This window comes from Protopterus annectens, chromosome 8.part0 (genome assembly GCF_019279795.1).
Source record: "Protopterus annectens isolate FY-2018-M chromosome 8.part0, PAN1.0, whole genome shotgun sequence".
NCBI classification, from domain to species: Eukaryota; Metazoa; Chordata; order Ceratodontiformes; family Protopteridae; genus Protopterus; species Protopterus annectens.
Window position 1 is genome coordinate 715,428,247 of NC_056741.1, and position 26,809 is coordinate 715,455,055.

The 26,809-nt window shown below is 46.2% G+C and overlaps 1 protein-coding gene across 2 annotated transcripts in view; it reads left to right on the plus strand.

The window, feature by feature from the left end:
• The window catches only part of ASH1L (ASH1 like histone lysine methyltransferase), a 3,741,676-nt gene that overhangs the window by 1,260,026 nt on the left and 2,454,841 nt on the right, over positions 1–26,809 (plus strand). The gene's annotated exons all lie outside the window — the stretch shown is intronic.

Sequence of the window (26,809 nt, forward strand, 5' to 3'; positions counted from 1 at the left end):
ATTTCGCACGACACTACGGTAGGAAATTTAACTACACCATGCCGTCGGAGCAACCGACTACCGGCGTGCACAAAAAACGCAAGGATAAGGACAGACAGCGCAGGCCTAAGCCAGATTCCGAGGCCTCGGCTGGTCCGGTCTCCGGTCCTCAGTGAGGCCCCAATGCAGCCCCTGACTACCGCAGATCTAGAACCCGAGACCGCTTCAGAAATTTTGACGGAATGTACCAGGCCGACGCAGCCACTTAGTTCAGGCCCTACCGACGACATTGCTGAAAAAGATGTCGGTGCTGCAGAAACGCCATCGGTTTCTGAAGGCGTTTTCAGACCGACGACGCTCACCATTAAATTGTATTCTAAAATGAAGACTCCTATTAAATCTAAAAAGACTGCACTTCAGTCCCCTGTTCAAGGCCCCATGCCTAAGAAACAGATGCTCAAAATGGCTGAAGATTTGATCACTTTAATCAGGGGTTCCCAGCCCCCTCCTGACAAAAGGCTTAGACAAGAGGAAGATTATGCATACTCTGAACAAGTGTCCATTTCTTCAGACTCCTCTGAGGACCAAGATTACTCCTTCTCCCTTTATGAAGATTCTGATGCTGAGGATTCCATTCCCTCAGCTTCTCCTCCTGAAGACTACTCCTTTGGGGAAACTTTACACACTATGAGGGAACATTTTCACTGGGAAGGTCAGGACTACCCTGACTCGAAGAAAAGGCTCGGAGAGTTTCTTTTACTCCCCCAACACAGACCACTTGCCATCCCACCAGTTTTAGACATTGTTGATGATGATTACTTAGAATCCAGTTTTAACCCTGATTCTCTACCTCCTGCAACGGCTAAGTCTGACAGATATTATAGAGTGCCTGATTCCCACAAATTTCTTTACAAAAGCCTTGTTGCTGACCCAGACACAATCTCCCAGGGTCCCAAGGGGGCTAAGGCTTCTATGGCTAAAAATCTTGTACCTTCTGAGAAGGATTCCAGAGCACTAGACAGGTGGGGGAAAAAAGTTTACACCTCAGCCACTCTAGCTATGAGGGCACTAAGTTGCCAATTTCACATGCTTAAGCATCAGCAATTTCTAATCTCTCAGTTAAAGCAAAAAAATGACCACTCTCCCTCAACAATATGAATTGAAAGAAATGCAGGATCTGTTGCATGCCACTGAACAGGTGGGCAAACATACCTTACAATGTGGGTTTGATTCTTTGGAGGCCTCCTGCAGAGCAACTGTCACTGGGTCTGTTATACGTAGGCATGCTTGGTTAAAGGAACAAACTCTTCCTAATCATGTTAAAGCAAAACTTCTAGATGCTCCCTTACAGCAGGATGTTCTTTTTGGAGTTAAAGCAGAAGAAGTCTTAAAGAAAATGGAGGATAAGGCAAAATCTATGCAGACAGTCAAAGATTTCCTACAGGTACAGCCCCCTCGCTTCAGCAGAAACTGGCCAACAAAAAATTGGTCCTTTCCAGCTACAGACAGACCACAGAGGGGTAAATACAGACGCCCAAGGGGCAGAGGACAAACACAAGCCCAGTACATACCTCGCCAATGCGGCACTGCAATACAGAAGGGAGAAGACGGGTCCCAATCTACCAGAAGACAAACTCAATGACTTGCACCTCATCTGGCCAAGCAACACTCTCTTGGCAGCCCCCTTGGGAGGAAAACTTGCACTTTTTTCAGACAACTGGCACATTGTCACAAAGGACAAATGGGTCCTAGACATAATTTTACGAGGATACAAATTCCATTTTCACACCTTGCCAATGAAAAGAGGAATGCCAAACCTGCCATAAAATCAATGGGCAGAGGCATAAAAACAAATTACAGCTCTCATGGACATGAGAGCCATTCAACTGGTACCTACTTGAGAGCAGGGTCAAGGATTTTACTTGAGACTCTTTCTAGTGCCCAGAAAGGACAATGCCTGGAGTCCCAATTCTGGGCCTTTCAATTCTGAACACTTACTTACAAGTACCCAGATTCAAGATGCTAACACTACAGCAGCTTCTTCCCATGTTGAGCAAGGAAGCATGGCTAGTAACGTTGGACCTCAAGGAGGCATACCTGCATGTCCCTATCAAACATAGTTGCAGAAGATACCTCCGTTTCACTGCAGGTTCAACCCATTACCAATTCTCTGCACTGCCCTTTGGCTTATCTACTGCGCCCAGAGTCTTCACAAAATGCCTGGCACCAGTAATTGCATACTGCAGACAAAGAGGAATTCAACTATACCCATACCTGGACGACTGCCTCATCCAAGCAGAAAGCAAGGACATTCTATTACATCATCTGGCTTTTGTGAAACATCTACTAAATTGCCTGGGGTACACAGTAAACGAAAAGAAGTCAAAACTAGTACCCTCACAAAATGACATTCCTGGGTGCCAGCTTGAATACAACGGCCCAGAAGGCTTATCTGACGCCAGACAAACAACTGACTCAATATTTCAAAACAATGGCAACAAAGGCCCAATTAACTGCAAGAAAATTTCTGCAGGCCTTGGGCTTCCTGGTATCTTGCATACTACTAATACCATTTGCAAAGCTGCATATGAGGAAATTACAGTGGTACCTAAAAAGCGTATGGTCTCAACACAGCCATAGCTTGGACACAATGATATATCTCATTCCCTGCCTACAACAGTTGTTTCTATGGTGGTCACAGGCATGTCACCTCAACAAGGGTCAGCCTTTCACCTTGCCCTCAGCCAGGCAAACTATCACAACAGATGCATCAGATTACGCCTGGGGGGGGGCTCACATGGCAGGACAGTGCGTTCAAGGCTTATGGACTGCAGATCAAAGGAATCTGCACATCAATCAAAAAGAGATGCTAGCTGTACAGAAAGCTCTGACAGCCTTCAAGGATCTGTTACATCCAGGACAACTGACAATAAAGACGGACAACACCACAGTAATGTGGTACATAAACAAACAAGGGGGTGCTCACTCCTGCCCTCTGTGCAGGCAAGCAATGACCTTATGTAACACAGCTCTGGCTTACCAAGTTCAGTTACAAGCTCAATTCCTGCCAGGACAGAAGAATACATTGGCAGACTACCTCAGCAGAAACATCATGGATCCCCACGAGTGGAAACTAGATCCACAAGTATTTACAATGATAACTCAAAAATGGGGCCTTCCAGACATTGACCTGTTTGCCAGTCCTCAAAACTATCAACTAACAAAATTTTGTATAAGGGCACTTCACCATCAAGCGTGGAAAGTGGACGCACTCTCTTTCATTTGGAAAAACCTGACAGTATATGCCTTCCCTCCATTGCCTCTCCTCACAAAGGTACTTCTGAAAGTCAAAAAGGAGAGACCACGACTGATTCTCATAGCCCCAGACTGGCCATGCCAGCACTGGTACCCGCTATTGAGGAATATGGCCCACGGCCCACCATGGATATTACCACAAATTTCCCATTTACTCACACAACAAAACAATCAGATTCTTCACAGCCAGCTCAAAACCTTAAATCTGGCTGCATGGCAAATCAACTAAGCATCCAGCCAGCCCCTCTTTCCCAAGCAGTTATGGATGTTATTCTGGAAGCTAGGAGACCAAGCACCAGGAAGGCTTATTCGGACAAATGGAAAAGGTTTTGTGCCTGGAACCAATCTAAAGGCTAAGACACAATTCAGTCTCACATGCCTCACATTCTACAGTATTCGACTGAGATGTTGCACAAAGGACTTTCTTTCTCTTCCATTAAAATCCATGCTTCAGCTATTTCGGCCCACTACAACAAGGATCCACCCTTATTTTCTCATCCACTTCTAAGGCAGTTCCTCAGAGGGGCAAAAAACATTAGACCACCCAGGAGAGCACCTACACCAACATGGGACCTCAATTTTGTTCTGGAAAAACTAACGCTACCTCCCTTTGAACCAGCTTTCTCTGCAGATCTTCAGTTCCTATCATGGAAGACTGCCCTGCTGCTAGCAATAACTTCAGATAGAAGAGTCTCAGAGCTACAGGCACTAATGGCAGTGGAACCTTTCCTCATTTTTCATCAAGACAGAGTTTCTCTACGAACTAATCCTTCCTTTATGCCTAAGGTGGTTTCCAGTGTGGCTTTAAATCAAACCATCCACTTACCCACCTTTTTCCCAAATCCACAGAACAAAGGTGAGAGACTCCTGCATTCCTTGGACATTCACAGGCAACTTCGTTACTACTTGGACAAAACTAAGGCTTTCAGAAAATCTGACCAGCTCTTTGCATCCTATGCTACAGCTTCTCAAGGGAAGGCTATATCAAAGCAAACCATTTCCAAATGGATAGGTCATTGCATACGTTTTTGCTATACCCATCATGGAAAACCAGTTCCTGCTACCATTAGGCCCCACTCTACCAGGGCAACAGCTACTTCTACAGCCTTTCTCAGGGGGGTTCCAACCAAGGAGATTTTGGAAGCTGCAACTCGGAGTTCAGTACACACCTTTACCAAACACCATCACTTACCACTTTACTCTAAGACCAGGGCGGGCTTCGCCACTGCAGTTCTGCAGGGCCTTCTAGCCTCCTCTAACCCTCTATGATACCTCCACCTATCCTTAGCTTTGGGATTCAACCCAAGTGTGATGACTGCAGCAGGGTAACACGATGAACATAGTACAGTTTTGTACCTACCATAAATGTAGATGTTCGAGTGTACACCCTGCTGCAGTCCAGGTTACCCTCCCTCCATCCCCTCTGACCTACTGGCTAAATCTCTTCAATACCTTCTTGATGTATTTGCTTATAGCTGAAGGGATTTTGTGTTTGTGCAAGTTTACTCAATTTGGTACTAATTACTGACCACCTTTTTGGGGGGCACCTGACATCTGGGGCAAGAAAAACTGAAGAAAATGGCGTTGGTTACATTATATATACCCCTGGCGCACTGACGTCAGGGAAGAAGCGACAGCAACCGACGCCGGACCAAGACTTTGGAATTCCTGCCGACTGCGGGACCGCCTGACAACAGGATAACCCAAGTGTGATGACTGCAGCAGGGTGTACACTCGAACATCTACATTTATGGTAGGTACAAAACTGTACTTTCTTGTTTCCTGCAGTGTGTGGAATGACCGCATCATTGACTGCAGAGGGAGGCATTGTTAGGAAACAGCTGTCTGTGCTCAGCGTAGTGGTAAAGGATAGGATGAAAACACATTAAAAGTCAATTGGAATGTAATTTGTAGAATATTGTTAAGAATAGTGTGTACACAGTTGATTAAAATGCTGAGTTCTAGACATTCCCCTGGTAGATTTTCTAATGTCACTTCAAACTTTGTTCCTGACTTTTATATAGAGGTGGGTAGCCCTAAAATAATGAGAGAGAAATCAGACTTGCAGCCTTTGGAATGTTTGTAGTTCAGAGGACATGACCTACAAATTATCCAATGGATACAAAAGTGGATCACAGAACTTTTGTATGCAGTTTTAGGGAGCAAAGGAGAGAAGGCAGATGAATCTCATCAGTTATCATAATGTAATGGAGGAGTATCTTTCAAAAGAAAGAAATGATTTACTTGAGAAAGGGAGAATTTGGGGATGTGATTGTTTTATTAGTTTTACATTACTGCCATTACATTGATGAGTTGCATTTAAGATACATTGGCTGAACCTCGGTTCCCAATATGTAGGTGTTTCACTTCATTAAACTAACATCAGTGTTATCGTTGATCCCATTACTGGAAACACTGAGATTCGTAGTCGCATTTAAAAACAAGGGCTGACTGGAAAATGCTTTCAAAGAGCAGCACTAGGAGGTGTTAAATGTAGGGTTAAAACTTTCAGGTCCTTGGGGATTAGAGGTCAAAGTAGTTGCTAATGTGGGATAAATGAAGCTAGGCATTGTACCTGTTTGATGTGAAGCTTCTAAGGATTCGCGGCATATTTCTTCCAAGTGAAGCTGTAGCTTTAATGTTTGTGACATCAGCATATTTGAAGAAACTTGGATCAGGAAGTTGAGGAATTCATTGCATCATCTTGTGGGAGCTGGTGTGTGATACCTCTTCATGTTACAGTGTTGAGATTTCATCTCTTCGTCTCTCCTTTTTTTTTGTTTGTTGCCTGTCTCTTTAATTGAAGCTTCCACTGTGTCATTTATCCATATTACATTTGTTTTAACTTCACTCATGTCTCTAATGTTTATAAATACATTTACCATATAGTCCACTTAATTATTATGAATCTGTTTTTCTTATATCCTTCTCTCCTCTTTGATTTCCATTTCCTAATAATTTTTTAAACTGATATTTAAACAAGGTATTAATAGCCTTATAGTGTTAATTTCTCAAGTCACTATCTCCGCTTTTAAGAATGTTTCTTCCTTTTTCAGTACTACTGTTTCACCCCTTATCATGCCTGGGCTTTCTTGTATTTCTTGTTTGAAGACTTCTAACCTAGAACAATTCCAAAAAAAAATATCCCCAATCTCCACTTCTGTCTTTCTTTTATCTCCAACATTTGCTGTAGGAAATATTTTATTTGATGATGTTAATCTTCTTTCCATTCATCACTGATGGGTTCGGTTCCGAGCCTCTCTGAACCATGTCGGTCTAATACCAAGCTCGCGTACACCAAAAAACTCGAGCTAAGCTGCTACCCACAGTTCCCTTCTCCCTATTATCTCAGATCTCGTTTGCCGTGTAGCCATATAGCAGTGTTTCACCGAGATCTCAAGCTAAGTGGTATATTTTTGATATTTTTAATACTTATCTCTACCTAGTCTTTTTCTGAAACTTTCTATAGAGTTGTTTGTAACTTTCTCATACCTAGCTGTACCCATTGGGTAATTCTTCTTACCATCGCTGATACGCCCTCTCCCTACCCTTGTGGTATCTCTTGATACCATTGTTGGTATCTTCTTTCCTTTATCTTTCCTGAATAGTTTAGTAAACTTGTTGTTAGTGTGTTTGTGGCCAGTTTGGTCTGTTAGTCTCACTGTTTGTAAACCTTGGTGCAACAGTTGATACAACAACGTTTATTAGACATGTCTGAGAAAAAAGGATCTTTAGGGTTTAAACATTGCACCTCTTGCAATGGTTAACTTCCTAATAGCGATTCTCATGATGACTGCGTTTATTGTCTGGGGGTTCCTCATTTTTCTGTTCAACCCCCTTTTGAAATCTGTCAAAGTTTCAGTCAGCGGACACTAAATGAATGAAAGAACAAACTGTTGTTGAAAGAACTTCTTGCTTCTCCTTTCTCAGAGACCCTTTCTATGTCGGAGGTCATAACCCCTCCAATGAAAGACAAGAAACGTCCCCAGTCTAGTCCCTCTTCACTCACTGGTGATGGAGGTAAGACACCTAAACATAAGGCCCACAAAACTTCCTTGGAGCTAGACTTGCTACTTCGGCTCCAACTACTGCTGTTCCAAGCTCTGCTCCGAAATACCCTTACAACTCAAACCGTCTTGGATACTACCAGATTTTCGATGGCACCACCTTCGGCACCGACTCCTTCAGCTACGGCACCGACCTTGCCTTCGACTACTTTGAAATCAGTACCGACCTCTGCCACTACTTTGGAATCGATGACATTGACTCCGAGTGCCCCACCGGCACCGAGCCCTTTTACTGCTCCATTGATTCCTTTGCTTCCGGTCTCCAAATTAGAGACTACAGTGCCACTAGCTCAGACACCACGGACCCAATACTCCCCCTCTTTGGATCCGTTCCTCTGTCAAATGTACAGCCTTTTTGGATAGATCCGACCCCCTTTCAGGAGTATCTACGAGGTCCACCAGGAGTCTATTCGAACTTGATGTGGTGCGCCTGTTGGATCAGCTGTTAATGGCCAGAGGGATACCAAATTTTCCAATGACTCATCCCCCTCTGGGATTTGGGTCTATCTCTGCAAGGACTCTGACATATACGCCTCCTTCGGACCCGTCTGTTCCAAAGCCCATTGCTCCGATGTCTTTACTGGAACCCTGTTCCTCGGCGCAGACTGTGACTGTCACTGAGGCTTTGAGGCCATCCCTTTGGGTCTTGGTTCTGACTGAACTGTCCCTTCCTCAGACTCATGGTTTGGGGGGGCAGAGTCCTCGGTTCAGGGCACAGTTGTGAGTGTTTCATCGGTTCCGCCCACAGATGTGGGATAGCTCCTGCCCTGATCCTGCTTGAGGCTCCATTTCTGGGAGTGGGTCCGACAGAGCGGGGTGTGACCCCGGTTCTGAGGTTGTCCTCCTTTCCGGGCTCCCACTCCTCTTTGGGCGGGCCTGCTTTTCGGGTGATGGAGAGGGTGCTTGGTTTGGGAAGCGCTTCTCTGACATCGGAGGTTCATCCTGCTTCCTCTGAGCTACAGCTACCATGAGCCATCTCCCGAGGGCACCGAGACGAGAAGCCTCAGGAAACCCCAGTTCGGGGTATCCATCCTTCTGAGCCTCCTTAGATATTCCCAGTGAGGAACCTCCTGGGAAGAAGGCGTGCAAGATGAAGCACATAGACTCTCCTGAAGAGTCTTTGACAGAAGACACGGACTATGATGATGGGGAGGGGTCCCCACAGTCACCCTCGGATGATGTCTCCTGCAGAGACATCCTGGAATTATTAAAACGGAGGGGGTGGCTGGAAGCCCTCCAACCCTTTCTCTGAGGAATCTGTGTTCCTGCAGGCTTTTTGCTCCCAGCCTTCTACCTCTAGGGTGACCCCACCTGCCGACGAGTTAATCCAGCTCGTCGTGCAGCTTGCTTGGCAGAACCCTTATTCTATTGAGGCCATTCCCCTGAGACCTGATAAGATTTTTTCTCCTCCCGGAAGAGCATCCACACTGATCCAAAGTTTTGCCAGTTGACCCTGTGGTGGTGGTGGTGGCAGCAGCCACTAAAAAGGATCTATCGGAAGAAAGTCCTGCAATCCACCCACCCAATAAGGGAGTCTCTGGCTGTGGATAGGTTGGGTAAGCGAGTCTTTGCTTCAGTGACTTTTGCTGTCAGGTCCCTGAACTACTTGGCGCACTTCACGAGGCTCCAAAGAGATCTGATTACTGAACTTTCTGGATCCCTCGCCGGTCAAGTTTCTGATGAGGAACGGGATAGGGTTGCCTCTCAACTTGCCACCCTTGAATCTATTTCAGATTCATCCATGAGGCTCTCCCACGCAACCAAAGGGGTGGGCAGAGCTGCGGGTGCAGGCATAGTCATGAGGCGTCATGCCTGGATGCGCATCTGCGACCTCAGGGACTCCTTCACGTCCTCCTTTTTGAACGCTCCTATTGAACTATCTTCCTTGTTTGGTTCTAAAGTGAAGGGCATGCTAGCCAGGTATGAGCAATATTGAAAGACTGTGTCTGCCATTGGCCTATGTTTTTCCAAGTCTCAACGTTCTTTTTCCAGAAACCAGAGGAGTGGGAAAATCTGGCACAAGAAATCGCAGGGTCCTTTCCATAACGCACGTGGCGAGGATTCCCCAGAGGTAGAGGGAGTTTGTGATGGAGGATGCTCCTTTAGGGGCAGAGGGGGTCCCCGAAACAAAGACTTCAGAGATTCATTTTCTGGGCGGTCTTATCAATGCTCCTGAGGCGTTACCCAATTGGTTTCCTCTGGAAGCAGTCTGGGCTCATTTTTTTCTGCACCAACTGTCTTGCGCTCTATTACAAATGATCGATGGGTGCAGAGAATAATCTCCAGAGGCTACTACATCCCTCTAACCTCCTGTCCAAAACGCACAAAAAACCTTCCCGCTGTTCCACCCTATCAAAGAGCAGAAGCGGCTTCAGAGATAACAAAGCTTTGTCAAAAAAGAGTCATCCAACCAGTCCCTCCAGACCAGTGCGGATCCGGGTTTTACTCAAGATTCTTTAGTGCCAAAAAAGTCCGGCGGCTGGAGACCTATCCTGGATCTCAGCCACTTAAACAAATCAGTTGTACAGACCAAGTTCCGTATGGTCACTATTCAGTCCATTCTCCCATTTTTAAGGGAGGATGTTTGGATGTGCTCAATAGACCCCCGGGATGAGTATTACCACATCAAAATGGACAAATGATCCAGGAGTCTTCTTCGCTTCTGGCTAGGAGCCAATCATTACCAGTTCCGAACCCTGCCATTCGGTCTTTCAACGGCCCCCCAGAGTGTTCACAAAATGTCTAGCAGTTGTGACAGCTCATCTGAGACTTCAAGGATTCCAGGTGTTTCCATATTTGGATGATTGGCTCCTCTCCACCCCCACCAAGCATCTTCTGACTATGGCCCTCCGATACACCCTTTCACTAGCAGAGTCCCTGGGAATCACTGTACACTGGGAGAAATCCAACTTAAAACCTACCCAACAGCTGGAATTTATAGGGGCAGTTTTCGATACACGATCCTGTCTGGTATCTCTCCCAGCTCCCAGGCTTCGGAGGTGAAGATTGCAAGTGCGTGTGATACTCTGTCAAAAGAAGGTGTCAACAAGGGAATTTCTCCAGGCTCTGGGGTCCATGTCTACAGCCATTCCAATAGTTCCTCTAGCAAGGTTGCACATGAGACTGTTACAATGGCTCCTATTGTCCTAGTGGTTTGCAAATCTTCACCCCATAAACTCGCAGGTGCTCATAACCAACTCTTGCAAGCAAAATCTCCTTTGGTGGATGAGGTCAGATGCAGAACTTTGGTGTGGCCCCTTTCAGGCCTCTCAACCCAACGCCACTGTGACCACGGATGCTTCCCTGATAGGGTGGGGGGGCATTTTCAGGGAAAGACGGTCCAAGGCATGTGGTTGAGCTTAGTGGCCAACCTGCATATCAATGTTCTGGAGTTAAGAGTGGTGCTGTTAGCGTTGCAGGCATTACATCCACTTCTTCCCCCTGGAACGATTGCAATTCAGTCAGACAATAGTAGTCTAGTACGTCAACAAACAAGGAGGAACCAAATCCTACCCCCTGTGTTGAGAAGCCATGAGAATTTGGCCCTTTCTAATAGCAACACACATCCCAGGGAGTTCCAAAGTGATTGCGGACAGGTTGAGCAGGTGCATTCTCCTTCTACATGAGTGTTCTCTCTATCCCAAAGTGACGGCAGAAATTTTCAGCTGATGGGGCAAGCCCTGCTGCAACCTTTTTGCCTCCCCAACGAACAACAAATGCAGCAGCTACTTTGCCCTGTTTCCCCCAGAGGGGAGTCCCCGAGAGATGCTCTTAACTCACGATTGGCCCACGGGTCTCTTCTATGCCTATCCTCCAATTCCCTTGATACCTCTGTTCTTAAAGAAAGCTACTCGGTTGAGATGCAAAATGATCCTCATTCCCCCATTCTGGCCTCGTCAAGTGTGGTTCCCCTTCTTCCGACCTCATCTGTTACAGCTTCCATGGATCCTGGACACTCGTCCATACTTGATTTCTCACCCCCAAGGGTTGACTCACCCAAATCTGTCCAGTCTCAAGCTGACTGCTTGGTTTATCCTCTGCCGTTAGTCACCAAGCAGGAAGCCCTTTCCATACCTGTTCACAATATTATTCTGGCCTCCCATAAGCCATCCACCAGAAAACTTTATAGAGATAAGTGGAAAAGGTTTTCTCTATGGTCTAAAGAACGGTTGCTAGATCCCTTCTCAGCTCCAGTCTCTGTCATCCAATACCTATCCGAGTTCTTTGAAAACGGAGCATCAGCCTTTACCATATGAGTCCATTTGGCAGCAATCTCCAATTTTCATAATGGTTTAGAGGGCACTCCACTTATGTCCCTTCGCCTATGCAAAACCTTTCTCAAAGGAGTGTTTCACAGCAGACCTCCAATTAGACATCCATTAGAGACGTGGAATCTGTCCCTAGTACTGCAGTCACTGTCTCAATCCCCCTATGAGCTTGCTGCAAAGTGAGCTCAAATTCTTCTCGTGGAAATCTCTCTTTTTCATAGCTGTCACTTCAGCTAGACAGATCTCAGAATTACTCGCCTTATGCATCAAGAGACCATACCTAATATTTCATAAAGACGTATCTCTACACACTAATCCATCTTTTCTCCTCAAAGTGGTTTCTGATTTTTCTGTGAACCAATCCATCGAGCTCCCAGTGTTTTTCCCAAGCTATTGCAATAAAGGAGAATACTGCCTACACTCCTTGGATGTGCATAGGCAACTATGCTTTTTACCTAGAGAGGACTAAATCTATCTGCAAGACAGACCAACTTTTCATTTCCTTCTCTAGTCCATGAATGGGATATGCTGTTTCACAAGTCACTTTATCAAAGTGGCTCAGAGATTGTATTTCTTTTTCGTATACTTGTGCAAACGAGCCTAGACCCCACAATATCAAAGCACATTCAACTAGAGCTATAGCAACCTCTGTAGCCTTTCACTCCATACCCTGGAGTATAAAACTGCTTTTGTGAACACTTGCATGCTAATATCCTAAATTTCCTAGAGTTTGTTATGTGTACTGGGGTCAAACAGGTTTCCCTACACTTAACTTTTGTATAAGGTTTGTCTAATGTGTTACCCCCATTCCTCTCTTAACTTGTCTGCCATCCTTAATTGTGTAGTAGTAGTTGATGTGCTTTTCCTGTTGATCTCTTTCTGGATGCTTTCTCTGATGATCTTCGTGTTTCACTGTTGCAGTCATTACACTTGGGTTATCCTGCTGGCAGGCTACCCTCAGTTGGCCTGAGTTCCAAAGTCTAGGTCCGGCGTCGGTTGCTGTCGCCTCTTCCCTGACGTCAGTGCGCCAGGGGTATAAAAGATGCAGCCGACGCCATTTTCTTCAGTCTTTCTTGCCGCGCGGTGCCCGAAGCAGAATCCGTTCGCAAGTGCCGGTCGGCCGACTCCTGAGATTTTCGTGTTCGAATTTCAGATCCGAAGTCTTCACTAAAAGCTAAGTACCCTGTTGGGGAAAACGTTTTTCTTGCTCCAGACCGATGTCAGAAAAAGTTGTTAATTGTATTCCTTGTGGGAAGCAAATACCTCATAAGGACTTTCATTCTTACTATATTCCTTGCCTAGACCCTGACCACGACGTTACTAGTTGTCGGTTTTGTGCTAGATTTAACCAACACACTGTTAAGCGTCGGTACGATTTTGCATTTCACGATTTTGGCAGAAGATTTAATTACAAGATGCCGTTGGATAGCCATTCGACTACCAGAATTCACAAGAAATGCAAAGACAAAGAAAAGGACAGGCATCCGAGGTCCAAAACAGACGACGAGGCTTCCTCTAAGCCAGTCGTCGGTTCGCCGGTGAGACGCTTTCGCAGCCCCTGACACCTGCTACTTTGGACCCGCAGGCCGCTACAGACTCTCGTGTGGAGTCACCTAGGCCGCTGGAAGGTATTGGTATTGGACCTTCGGAGACTATTCCCTCAGATGGGTCTGGAGCCGCTGAGCAGGCATCAGCTTCTGAGTGTGTTTTCAGACCTACTCAATTATACATTAAAGCGACTCCAGCTACAAAGCCAAAGACTAAAGCATCTTTAAAGACAAAGAAACAAGTACAACAGCCTCATGGTCAGGCCTCCATGCCCAGAAAACAGATGCTCAAAATGACCTAAGACTTAATTACTTTGATCAGGGGTTCCCACCCCCCTCCTGTTAAGAGGCCTAGGCAAGAGACAGAATATGAATCTTCAGATTAGGTTTCCATTTCATCTGATTCCCCTTCTGATCAGGAATACTCTCTTCCTCCCTATGAGGATTCTGATGCTGAAGAATGTATCCCTTCAGCCTCTCCTCCTGAGGATTACTCTTTTGGGGAAACCTTGCATACCATGAGGGAACATTTCCACTGGGAGAGCCAAGATTATTCAGAATCTAAGAAAAGGCTCAGAGACTTCCTTTTACTCCCACAACACAGGCCCCTAGCTATTCCACCTGTGTTAAACATTGTAGATGATGTATTTTCAGAATCCAGTCTAACCCCTGACTCCTTACCTCCAGCTCCTGTTAAGCCGGATAGGTACTACAGGGTTCCTGACTCTCATAGATTCCTTTTCAAAAAACCTGCTGCTGACCCAGAAACTATTTCTCAGGGTCCCAGAGGGGTCAAGGCATCCACTGCAAAAAACCCTACCCCCTCTGACAGGGATTCTAGGGCATTGTACAGATGGGGGAAGAAGATTTACACCTCTGCTACCTTGGCTATAAGGGCTTTAAATTGTTAGTTTCATATGCTCAAATATCAGCACTATATTATGCCACTGCTTAAACAGAAAATGTTGATAAATTCTGAATGTGCAGAAAACAAATGCAGGATTTATTGCATGCAGCTGAGCAAGTTGGAAAGCATACTTTGCTATGTGGTTTTGATCCTTTGGAGGCCTCCTGCAGGGCCGCTGTTACGGGTTCTGTCATCAGGAGGCATGCTTGGTTAAAGGAAAAAAGTCTGCCTGACCATGTCAAAGCAAAATTATTAGATGCTCCATTACAGCATGATACCTTGTTTGGTGTTAAAGCAGAGGAGGTGTTAAAGAAAATGGAGGACAAAGCTAAATCTGTGCAAACAGTTAAAGATGTTTTACAGGTACAACCTCCAAGATTTAGCAGACACTGGCCTACAAAGAATTGGTCCTTTCCAGTGTCAGACACACCACAAAGGGGCAGATACAGATGCCCAAGAGGCAGATCCCAGCCCCAAGGTTCGTACAGGTCTAAACAATGGGGTGCTTCTACCTCCAAAAGTGGAGAAGCCAAATCACAGCCATACAGGGAACAGTCCCAGTGACTCCCCCCTGCCTGCACCAAGCACTTATCTTCTGGCAGCACCTTTAGGGGGAAAGCTAGCACTTTTTTTCTCAAAATTGGCACATAGTAACCCAGGACAAATGGGTCCTAGACATAGTGTCACAAGGCTACAAGTTTCACTTCCATACCCTGCCAAGGACAAACGGCTTGCCAGACCTGCCGAAATATCAGTGGGCAGAGGCACAAAAACAAGTCTTATCCCTCATGGACATGAGGGCCATTCAGCAAGGGCCAGAGCAAGAGCAGGGACAAGGATTTTATTCAAGACTGTTCTTGATACCAAGAAAGGACAAGACCTGGAGACCAATACTGGACCTGTCTATTCTAAACAGTTATCTGGATATACCAAAATTCAAAATGTTAACTCTACAGCAGCTTCTGCCCATGCTGGGCAAGAAGGCTTGGCTTGTGACTTTAGACCTAAAAGAGGCATACCTGCATGTCCCAATCAGACAAACATGCAGAAGATACCTCAGATTCAAAGCTGGCTCAATGCACTACCAATTCTCTGCACTGCCCTTTGGCTTATCTACTGCGCCCAGGGTCTTGACAAAGTGCCTGACACCAGTGATTGCATTCTGCAGACAGGGGAATACAAATATATCCTTACTTGGACGACTGCCTCATTCAAGCAGATAACAAGGGCATTCTACTACAGCATCTGGCATTTGTAAAGAGATTTCTAACAGGCCTAGGTTACACAGTCAACAAAAAGAAATCAAAACTTGTACCCTCTCAAGAGATAATATTCCTGGGTGCAAGCTTAAATACAACCGCCCAGATGGCTTATCTCACGCCAGACAAACAAAGGCAACTGACTACATATTTCAAACTATTGGCAACAAAGGCCCAGTTATCTGCAAGAAAAATTCTGCAGGCTTTGGGCTTCATGGCATCCTGCATTCTACTAATTCCATATGCGAGACTGCATATGAAGAAACTTCAATGGTACCTAAAAAGCTTTTGGGCTCAACATTGCCACAGCCTGGAAACAATAATTACTTTCATTCCCTCCCTGCAGCAGGAGTTTCAATGGTGGGCGAAGGCTTGTCAACAGAACAAGGGACAGCCATTCACTTTACCCCCAGCCAGGCAGACATTAACAACTGATGCATCAGATTATGCCTGGGGGGGCCCACATGGCAGGAAGATGTGTTCAAGGCGCATGGTCCACAAGCCAGATGCATCTGCATGTCAATCAAAAAGAGATGCTAGCTGTTCAGAATGCCCTGACAGCCTTCAAGGACCTACTTCATCCGGGACAACTACTGATAAAGACAGACAACACCACGGTCATGTGGTATATAAACAAACAGGGAGGCACTCATTCTTACCCCCTTTGCAGACTGGCCATTGACTTTGTGGGACACAGCATTGACTTACCAAGTGCATCTGTAGGCACAATTCCTGCCAGGAAAGATAAATACTCTCTCTGGCAGACAAACTAAGCAGAAACCTCATGGATCCCCAGGAGTGGAAATTGGATCCACAAGTCTTCAGCATGATAACAAGGAAATGGGGATACCCGGATATAGATCTATTTGCTTCTCCTCACAACTACCAACTAAAAAGATTCTGCACAAGGACTTATCACAGACAAGCATGGAAAGTGGAAGCCCTATTTTCAACTGGAAAAACTTAGCAGTATATGCGTTTCCTCCACTGCCTGTCTTCCCCAAGGTACTCCTAAAGGTCAGACAAGTGAAGCCAAAGATGATACTGATTGCCCCAGACTGGCCCCGCCAGTACTGGTATCCAATCCTAAGGAACTTGATTTAATGCCCGGCCTGGACCTTGCCTCAAATACCTCATCTACTGTTCCAACAAAACAATCAGATCCTACACAGCCAACTCAAGACCTTAAATCTGGCAGCATGGTGGATAATGTAGTCATACAAAATGTGCCTCTCACTAAAGCTTTGATGGACGTCATTTTGGAGGCCAGAAGGCCTAGTACCAGAAAATCTTACGCTGGAAAATGAAAGAGATTCTGTGCCTGGTACCAGGCACAAGGAATTGGACACAGCTGTACCAAATATTCCGCAGATTTTGCAATACTTAACTGAGATGCTGGACAAAGGCCTATCCTTTTCATCAATTAAAATTCATGCCTCTGCCATTTCGGCTCATTACAATACAGAGCCACCAATCTTTTCTCATCCTTTAAGGCAGTACCTCAGAGGAGCCAAAAACTTAAGGCCTCCAAGGAGATTACCAGTACCTGCATGGGACCTCAATTATGTTTTGGAAAAACTCACCCTGCCTCCTTTTGAGCCAGCCGCTACAGCTGTTATAAAATTTTTATCTGGGAAAACGGCTCTGCTCCTAGCAATAACCTCTGCAAGACGAGTTTCAGAGCTGTAGACGCTCATGGCTGTGGAACCTTTTATCATTTTTTTATCCAGACAGGGTTTCTCTGAGGACAAACCCAACATTTATGCCTAAGGTAGTATCCAGTGTGGTCCTTAACCAAACTATTCATCTGCCTACTTTTTATCCAAACCCACAGAATAAGGGGGAGAGAATTCTGCATTCTTTGGACATACACAGACAGCTACGCTTCTACTTGAACAGAACCAAAGCTTTCAGAAAGACTGAGCAACTACTAGTGGCATATGCTGCAGAATCACAAGGAAAAGCTATGTATAAGCAGACTATTTCAAAGTGGATAGGCCACTGCATTCGTTTCTGCTATTAAAAACATGGCAAGCCAGTGCCTAAGGGCATTAGGCCACATTCAACCAGAGCAGCAGCCACTTCAGCAGCCTTCCTTAGGGGATTACCAACCAAAGACATTTTAGAGGCTGCTACCTGGAGTTCAGTGCACACCTTTACAAAGCACTATCATTTACCACTCTACTCTAATTCCAGGGCAGGCTTTGCCACTGCAATTTTGCAGGGTCTCATAGCCGCTCCTAATGCTGTTTAGCTCCAGCCTCCCAACCATAGCGTTGGGATTCAACCCAAGTGTAATGACTGCAACAATGAAACACAAAGAACATAGTACAGTTGTGTACACTTACCATAAATGTAGATGTTCGAGTGTATTCACTGTTGCAGTCCAGGTTACCCACCTACCATCCCCCTTATCTTTGCTGGAACTTATCTGCACTTCTCTAATCTGTACAACCTCTGTGGTGTATTTGCTTGTAGATGAAGGTATAACATATAATCTGAAGTAGGAACTTCATTTGTCAGCAACCTTTGGGATACGGATCCGATCTCTGATCCGAGCCGGCAACTTTTACCACAGCATAGATCCGAGCTCCTAGCTCCTCCCTTTACCCATAATCCCCTGCCAACCCTAACTGACCTCAGATCTAGTTTGCCACGCTTCAAGCCAACAAGCTGGATTTTGAGCTCCTGGCAATTCGGAAGGTTTTTTGTGAGAAAAATCTTAGAATTTTTGTACTTTCTTGTGTGATTGTGTGAGTTTGTTTAGGTTCCCTCTTAAATATCTGTTTTTGTTGTAAAATTTTTCCTCCCTACCCTCGCTGGTCCATAGTGTGTGTTTGTGGTGTGTTAGGGGCCTAGTGAGTGTGTTTTACGTTCAATATGTCGGAGGCCCCTAAAGCCATCTTTTCAAAATGTACCAAGTGTGGCCATAAGCTCTCACGGGCGGATGGCCACACCCGGTGCGTTAGGTGCATTGGGGTTTAACATCTTTCCTCGGGATGCACGATTTGTGCAGCATTCAACCCCAGGGCACTTAAGGACCGGAGATCAAAGCTGATTCTGGCGGGCCTTTTGCCCTCTGACTCGGCTCCCACCTCCGGTTCTTCGGTGGCCGCTACCCAGTCCTTGGTAGTAGCCACCCCTGCCTCCCTTCCTCTGGTCGGGACTCAACCTCCCGTTTTAGCTCCGGAGGATAGGGAGGTCGGAAATACCAAAAGGAAGGAGAAGCACCATAATCGGCGGGCCGAGGTCTCTTCCTCGGCCCCGCCCGCCAAGCGGGCTTCTCCATCCAGGGTTTCTGGATCGCTTCCTCCTCGGCTCCGGTCCCCTTGTTTTTCACCGGGACCTGGGGAGGAGGCAACCCGGTCCCCATCGAGGTGTCACTCTAGGTCTGTCTCGGTGGCCTCGTCGAGGTCTACATTTAGTATGTCAGATGCAGACATGGACCGGATGATGAGGAGGTTCATCCAGGCCCAGCTGCAGATGGGAGTGCTCTTGCCCCCCCCCTCCGGGGGGGGGGAGCTCGACCCCATTTTTTGCCCCAATCGCTCCTTCTCCGTCCCGCTTCCTGGGTTCGGAGCACTCGGAGCTGAGCCGGGTCTGATCCGGTGGTGTGTCGGAGCCGACAGTACTAGTTACTTCGGCTCCGACTGGCCCCTCGAGTTTGTCGGATCCGACCTCTCGGAGCCGTGGGCGGAGCTTCGGATCCAAGGGACTTTGTGTGACTTCGGCTCCGTCCCGGTCGGAGCACACGGGTCCTTCGGATCCGAGGGTCTCAGCCCTGGATCCGGTCCCCGCTTCGGATCCGAGTGGGAGCCGACTCTCGAAGCCTATTGAGAGTAGCTCCCCCTCGGCTTTCGCGGTGGTGGAGAGGGCACTGTTGAGTGTATCCGGACCCCCGGTCCTGGCTTCGGCTCCTCCCTGCACTCCCTCTCAGCTGGTCTGGGCTCCCATTACCCGGCCTTCGGGACAGCCTGCTTCAACGTCTCTGGGTGTTCCTGCGGAACGTGATATTGCTGGTGAATCTTCCTCGGACAGCCCCCCCGAAGAGGTCCCTCACAAAGCCAAGTGTAAGAGGAGGCACATGGACTCCCCTAAGTCCCTTACCGAAGATATGGACTTAGATGAAGGGGAAGGCTCCCCAAGGTCACCCCCCGAGGATGTCTCCTTTGGAGACATCATGGAGATGCTCAGGATTAGGGGGGGGTGGTCTGCCCCCAAGGCTTCCTCCAATGAGTCCGTATTCCTAGAGGCGTTCGAAGCAGGGCCATCTACCTCTTGGGTGTCCCCTCCCCCCGACCCCCTGGTGGACCTTATTTCCACCAGGGCTTGGAAGGAGCCGGACACTGTGGAGCCAATCCCCAAGCACCCGGATAGGATCCTGAGTCCCCCTGCTGAGAGAACCCACTGGAGCAGAGGTCCTCCTGTGGATGCCATGTTGGTGGCAGTGGCCACCAAGAGAGAGTTGGCTCAGGAGAGCTCTGCAGTCCACCCTCCGAGTAAGGACTCTCGAGCGATGGACCGCATGGCGAAGCGGGTGTTTAGTTCAGCAACCTTCTCCATGAGAGCGCTGAACTATATGGCACACGTCATCCGGATGCAGCAGGATCTAATAAAAGAATACGCTGCATTCCCCCAGAGTCCATGTCGGAAGGAGACCAGCATCTGTACTCCTCCCGAATGTCTACTCTACGTTCAGTTTCTAACACCTCTATGCGGCTCTTTTCACACGCCACTGAAGGAGCCGCTAGAGCCGGCAGAGCCAGCCTGGTAATCAGGCATCAGGCCTGGCTCCGACACTGTGACTTCTCGGAACCCTTTAAGGCGTCATTCGCGAATGCCCCCTTTGATGGTTCTGCACTTTTTGACAAAACCGTTTGTGACACCTTAGTCCAGAGCGAGAAAGATGGGAAGACGTTGACTGCCGTCGGAGTCCGCTTCTCTGCTCCCCAGAGGTCCTTTTCTAAGAACTAAAAGGGTCAGAAGAAAATGTGGTTCCGAAAATCGCATCAGTCCCAGTCTGCTCCGGACAACCAGTCCTCTCGTGGCAGAGGAGGACAGGGAGGACGCCGCCTAAGAGGCAGAGGGGATCCCAGAAACTTTGGGTCCAGAGAACCCTTCTCTGAGAGGCACACGCAGAACCCCTGATGGGTTGCCCGGCTGCTCCACTCTGGAGGCAGTCGGGGGGCTTCTTTCGAAGCACCTAGCAATGTGGGAGTCCATAACAACAGATCGCTGGGTGCTCCGCATCATATCCAGAGGTTACCAAATTCTTTTTATTGCAACCCCCAAAATCAGAAGCCTCCCCGACGTACCACCCAATCAGAGGGAGGCAGCTGCTACAGAAATTCAGCAGCTTTTACAAAAAAGAGCCATCCAACCCGTCCCCCAGATCAGTTTGGATCGGCGTTTTACTCCAGGTTCTTTCTGGTGCCAAAAAAGACGGGGGACTTGAGACCCATTCTCGATCTCTCTCTCTCCTGAACTTGGCAGTACCCAAAGAAAAGTTCCGAAGGGTCACCTTACAATCTATTCTCCCCCTATTACGGGAGAACGATTGGATGTGCTCGATAGACCTCAAGGATGCGTACTACCACATCCTAGTGGACAGACGCTCCAGGAGGTTCCTACGCTTCCAGCTGGGAGCCGGTCATTTTCAGTTCAGGGCCCTTCCCTTCGGTCTCACCTCAGCCCCCAGGGTGTTCACCCAAGTCTTGGCGGTCATAGCGGCCCACCTGAGGCTTCAGGGAATTCAAGTCTTTCCGTACCTGGATGGCTGGCTCCTCATCGCCCCAACAAGGCATCTGCTCTGTTCAGGCAGGGATTACTTCCTCGACCTTGCTCCACGTCTAGGGTTAACTATCAACATCACCAAATTTTCTCTAGTCCCCTCACAGGTGATAGATTTTATAGGGGCCAGATTGGATTCCAGGATAATGCTTGCCTTCTTAACTCCCGATCGGCTTCAGAACCTGAGGTTGCATATCAAGGCCATTCTCATTCTTCCTGCTCCACCTGCGGAATTGATCCTGAGGGCTCTAGGGTCCATGGCGGCAGCTATTCCTCTACTACCCCTAGCCCGCCTAAATATGAGGGTACTGCAATGCACCCTCCAAGTACAATGGTCCCTGTCTCGCAACCCCCTGTCCCATCCTATTCCTCTAAGCAGGGCTTGCAGAACGTTGCTCATGTGGTGGCTCCGGTCCCCGAGTCTCCACATGGGACAACCATTTTCGATGCCTTCCCCCGTCGCCACAGTGACCACGGACGCCTCTCGCCTGGGGTGGGGGGGTACTATTCAGGCAGAACGGTCCAAGGCACGTGGAACGACACAGAGACCTCCTTGCATATCAATGTCCTAGAGATGAGGACGGTGCTTTTGACGTTGCAGGCACTTCACAGCCTCCTACCGATTGGGACAGTTGCAGTACAAATGGACAACATGTCAGTTGTCTGGTACATCAACAAACAGGGGGGAACCAGGTCTTATCCCCTTTGTCGCGAGACCATGAGAGTGTGGGAATGGGCGATTTCCACCAACTGCTTTCTTATTGCAGCGCACATTCCGGGACGGTCCAACATCCTAGCAGACAGGCTCAGTTGTTTGATCCTGACTCCGTACGAATGGTCTCTCAATCCTCTAGTAGCGAAACAAATATTTGCCCTATGGGGGCAACCCTGTTGCGATCTTTTTGCCTCTCCTTCAAATACCAAATGCAACAGTTACTTCGCTCTAATTCCCCCTTAGGGGGAGTCCCCGAGAGACATTCTAGTACATGCTTGGCCTCCCGGTCTCCTTTACGCTTATCCTCCGTTGCCCATGATGAAACTCCTACAGAAAGCCCGTCGGCTGGGGAGCAAAATGATCCTCATTGCCCCATTCTGGCCTCGTCAAACATGGTTCCCGTACCTGTGGTCTCACCTAATTCATCCACCATGGATTCTTGATCCACTCCCGGATCTCATTACCCACCCTCTGGGTCTCCAGGCCCCCAACCTGGTCAACCTCAAGCTGACGGCTTGGTTGCTCCAGTTCCACTCCTGATTAAGACTCACGGAATCTCCTCACCAGTCAAAGCCATCCTAGTAGCAGCACATAAACCTTCCACTAGAAGAGTCTACCGAAGCAAGTGGAAACGTTTCTCAATCTGGGCGGAACACCATCACTTGGATCCTTTCACGGCACCTCTCACGTCGGTTTTGGAGTTCTTAACTACCCTTTTTCATAAAGGGGCTAGCTGCTCTACAGTCAAGGTACAACTGGCAGCGATTTCGCATTATCATGTAGGGCATGAATCAGGCCCTCTGATGACTGCTAAGCTTTGTAAAGCTTTCCTCAAGGGTACTTTCCTTCTCAGGCCTCCAGTCAGGGAGGTAGTACCCCCATGGGATTTGTCTTTGGTTTTGGTTCTCCAAGCCTTGAGTAGCCCCCCTTTTGAGCCGGCGGCCACTGTTGATCTTAAATATCTCTCTTGGAAAACGGCCTTCTTAGTGGCCATTACTTCAGCTAAAAGGGTCTCTGAACTTCATGCTTTATGTGTTAAGCCTCCGTATTTATCCTTCCATCCAGATAGAGTTTACCTCAGGATCATTCCGTCCTTTCTGCCTAAGGTGTCTTCAGAAGCTAATATTAGTCAATCTATTAATCTTCCCGTGTTCTTTCCCCATTACCAGAACAAAGGAGAATATAAACTGCATTCTTTGGATGTGCGCAGACAATTACGTTTTTATACTCCTCGAACTGCTGGTCATAGGCAATCTGACCAGTTGTTTGTCTCCTTTGCCAAAAAAAGTTTAGGCAAATCAATTTCTAAAGTTACACTATCACGGTGGATAGCTAATTGTATCCTTTTAGCGTACCAGAATTCGGGAAAGCCTGCACCTTAGGGGGTTCGAGCTCATTCTACTAGGGCCGTCGCTGCTTCGGCAGCTTTTAAATCTAGGGTCCCCTTAGATGATATTTGTTCCGCAGCCACTTGGGCCTCATATCATACCTTTATCAGCCATTACAAATTGGATGTTGTCTCCAGAGGTACGGCATCCTTTGGCTCTGCAGTGCTCCGGAATGTTCTTCCATAATGGCCACCCAGGATTCAGGTAGCTGGGGACTCTGTCCCAAAGGTTGCTGGCAAATGAAGTTCCTACTTCAGATTTAGAAGTTATGTACTCACCATAACGTTCCATCTGAGTAGGTATCTTCATTTGTCTGCAACCATCCCCCTGACCTTTAGGATCTGTCTTGGATTAGCCCCTTCCGGGGCACTTTTACATTGCTTATATCGGGCAAACTTGATCTGAGGTCAGTTAGGGTTGGCAGGGGATTATGGGTAAAGGGAGGAGCTAGGAGCTTGGATCTATGCTGTGGTAAAAGTTGCCGGCTCTGATCCGTATCCCAAAGGTTGCAGACAAATGAAGATACCTACTCAGATGGAATGTTATGGTGAGTACATAACTTCTAATTTTGGTGCATGCATGTTTTATTGGCATATTTTTAGCCTACCCTTTTGGGGCCACCTGACATCTGGGGCAAGAAAAACTGAAGAAAATGGCATCGGCTGCATCTTTTATACCCCTGGTGCACTGACATCAGGGAAGAGGCGACAGCAACTGACGCCAGACCTAGACTTTGCAACTCAGGCCAGCTGAGAGTAGCCTGCCAGCAGGATAACACAAGTGTAATGACTGCAACAGTGAATACACAAGAACATCTACATTTATGGTAAGTGTACACAACTGTACTTTCTGGGCTCTGTCATTGATTTCATTTTTATCTTATTTTATCTACTAAATTATGTAAATTACTAAATTGAATTAAAAGGGTAATTGCTATTTTTCTGTTAAGTAAAATATTCTCTGAGTGACCCCCTCCAGTTGTATTTAATTTCCTGTCTTCATGTGCTCCCAAAATCTTGGGTCCTTAATCATTTTTTAACCACTTTCATGCTGCCTGACCTTTTCTGCATCTTTGTCTCTTGCTCTGCCAGTCGGTTTGGAATTATTTATATCTTCCAGTCCTTAACTTTCCTAACACCCTTTTCATTGCATCATGCATGTTTCATACAGATCTCTTGAGATCATGTTTTTGCATAACTTGTTTCCAAAAGCCTATTAAGTCATATTTATTAGCGGGCATTTCTTTGTATGCAGTTTCCTTCTTTTTTGTATTCAAGTTACTTTGTAGTAAGTAGAATAGTCTTAAATGAGTGGCAACATAATTCTTATTTTGTTCTGGAAGACATAATCCTCCTCGTTCCACAGGTAGTATTTTTTTCTGTTTTACCCTTTCCTTTTTTTTTTGTTATCCCTGCCAAAAAATGTTTAACTCTTTATTTTTATTCAAATCATTCTTTCCAGTCTATAAAGTCAGTCTGTTTTCCTTAAAAAAATAATGGAACCAAAAATATTTTAATAGCTTTGTATTTTGTCATCCTTGTCTAATATCAGCATGTTCTATTTTCTTAATTTTTGAATTATCTTTAGTCGTATTCCATATGTATATTGCTGCCTGCGTCACATCTTTTTCAATCCATTTTCCAAATATTTCATTCAGTTATGTTGCTACAAGAAAATGAACTGTGAACCATCTGTAAGTGCAGCAAGTAAGCAGCCCTGTCTTGTACTACTGTATAATCTAAATCCTTTTCATAAATTTCCATGCCTTTAAGTGCCATTATCCTTTCATATAATTAAAATGCTGGTTTTGTCCACCTGTGTGGGAGTCCAAAGGCTGCTAAATTTTTTTAGGAGTATCAAACTAACTCTGTCGGACCCTTTCTCCGCGTCTTGTCCTGTCAGCATCTCAGGGTGCTTCCCATCTTTAAAGCATCTTTATGCATCATCAGAGTTTTGCATTTTCTAATATCTGTTGACGTTCAATAAAACCACGTTGGTCTAATTCTGTAGTGTTGAATAGTGACTCTTACAGGCTGTTAGCAAGTATTGGTCATTAATGTTTTACAGTCAAGGTTTTTAAGATTTTGTTCTTTAAGATCCTGGATATGTTTATTTTTTTTCCTTCTTTGGTTTTAGCTGTTATTTTAACTCTTTCAAGAGTAAGGCATTATCCCTTTATTTCTTCAGTAGAATGTAACAAATTTGTATAACCTTGCTTTCCATTAACCACCAGTAGTACTGTAATTCTGTCAGTACTCTCAGTATTTCCCCTGTTCTTTTCTTAATTGTTCATTTATTTCTGCAATTATGTCTTCTCCAGTCATTGGCATCCTTGGTGTTCAAATGATATTTAATTTGTTTAACATTTGATCAGTGCTGCAGTAGACTAAGCTATTTTAGTTCTATCCTCCCAAGGTTATGACCAGCCGATCAGCATTTCAAAGTTTTAGGGCACCTTCCATGTAGTCTAACTTGCAGGAACTCAAGCAGAGCTCTATATCCAAGGCAATTAAAGTGCCAAATGCTTCAGAACTATATTGTTGCTGACTTTTACTTCTATAGTTGGTCCCTCAAGACTGGACAGATAATTCCCCTACTGGGGAAAACCTTCCACTATTTGAATTTTTGATGAAAACTAATGTTAAAGCTAGGAAACCTACTTAGAATATATTGTTTTTCTATTTAGATGATTTTAGTACTGTGAGTGCTTGTGTGAACTGTTGGAATTAAAATCATTTTTTTAACTCTCTTGTGCATAAAGTTATAAAATTGGTGTTAAAGGCAGGATTTGGTGCTTTAGGGGACTGTCGTTTTTACAGTAGAGCCACTTAATTGATTGGCACTAGGTTTACTGACTCTTACATACTCCACTACCTGTCTTAGAGGCTTTCTTCTTAGCTAGACCAATGGAGAAGTTACCAGTACTCTCGGATGTTCTTCGTGTTTGACTGTTGCAGTCATTACATTTGGGTAATCTGCTGGCAGGTTGCCATCAGTCGGCCTGAATTCCAAAGTCTTGGGTCCTGAGTCGGTTGCTGTCTCCTCTTCCATGTTGTCAGGTCGTCAGGGGTATAAAACAGGCAGCCAGTGCCATTTTCTTTAGTCTTTCTTGCCGCACGGTGCCCAAAGCAGTTCGCAAGTGCCGGTCGGCCAACTCCTGAAATTTTTGAATTAGACTTTCAGAACCAAACTCTTCACTAATGCTAAGTACCCCGTTGGGGAAAATTTTTCTTGCTCCATACCGATGTCAGTAAAAGTTAATAATTGCATTACTTGTGGGAAGCAAATACCTCATAAGGATTTCCATTTATACTGTATTCCTTGCCTAGGCCCCGATCACAATGTGCTTAGCTGTTGGTTTTGTGCTAGATTTAACCAATGCACTATTAAGCTTCGGTATATCTTTGCTTCAAAATATTTTGGAAACGGATTTAACTATCCTGAAATGTCGTCGGATAGCAATCCGACTACCGGAGTTCACAAAAATCGCAAAGAAAAGGACAGAGACAGACCATCGAGGTCCAAAAGTAAGCTTCTCCTAAGCCAGTCCGGGTTTTGGCTGGTACTCAGTGAG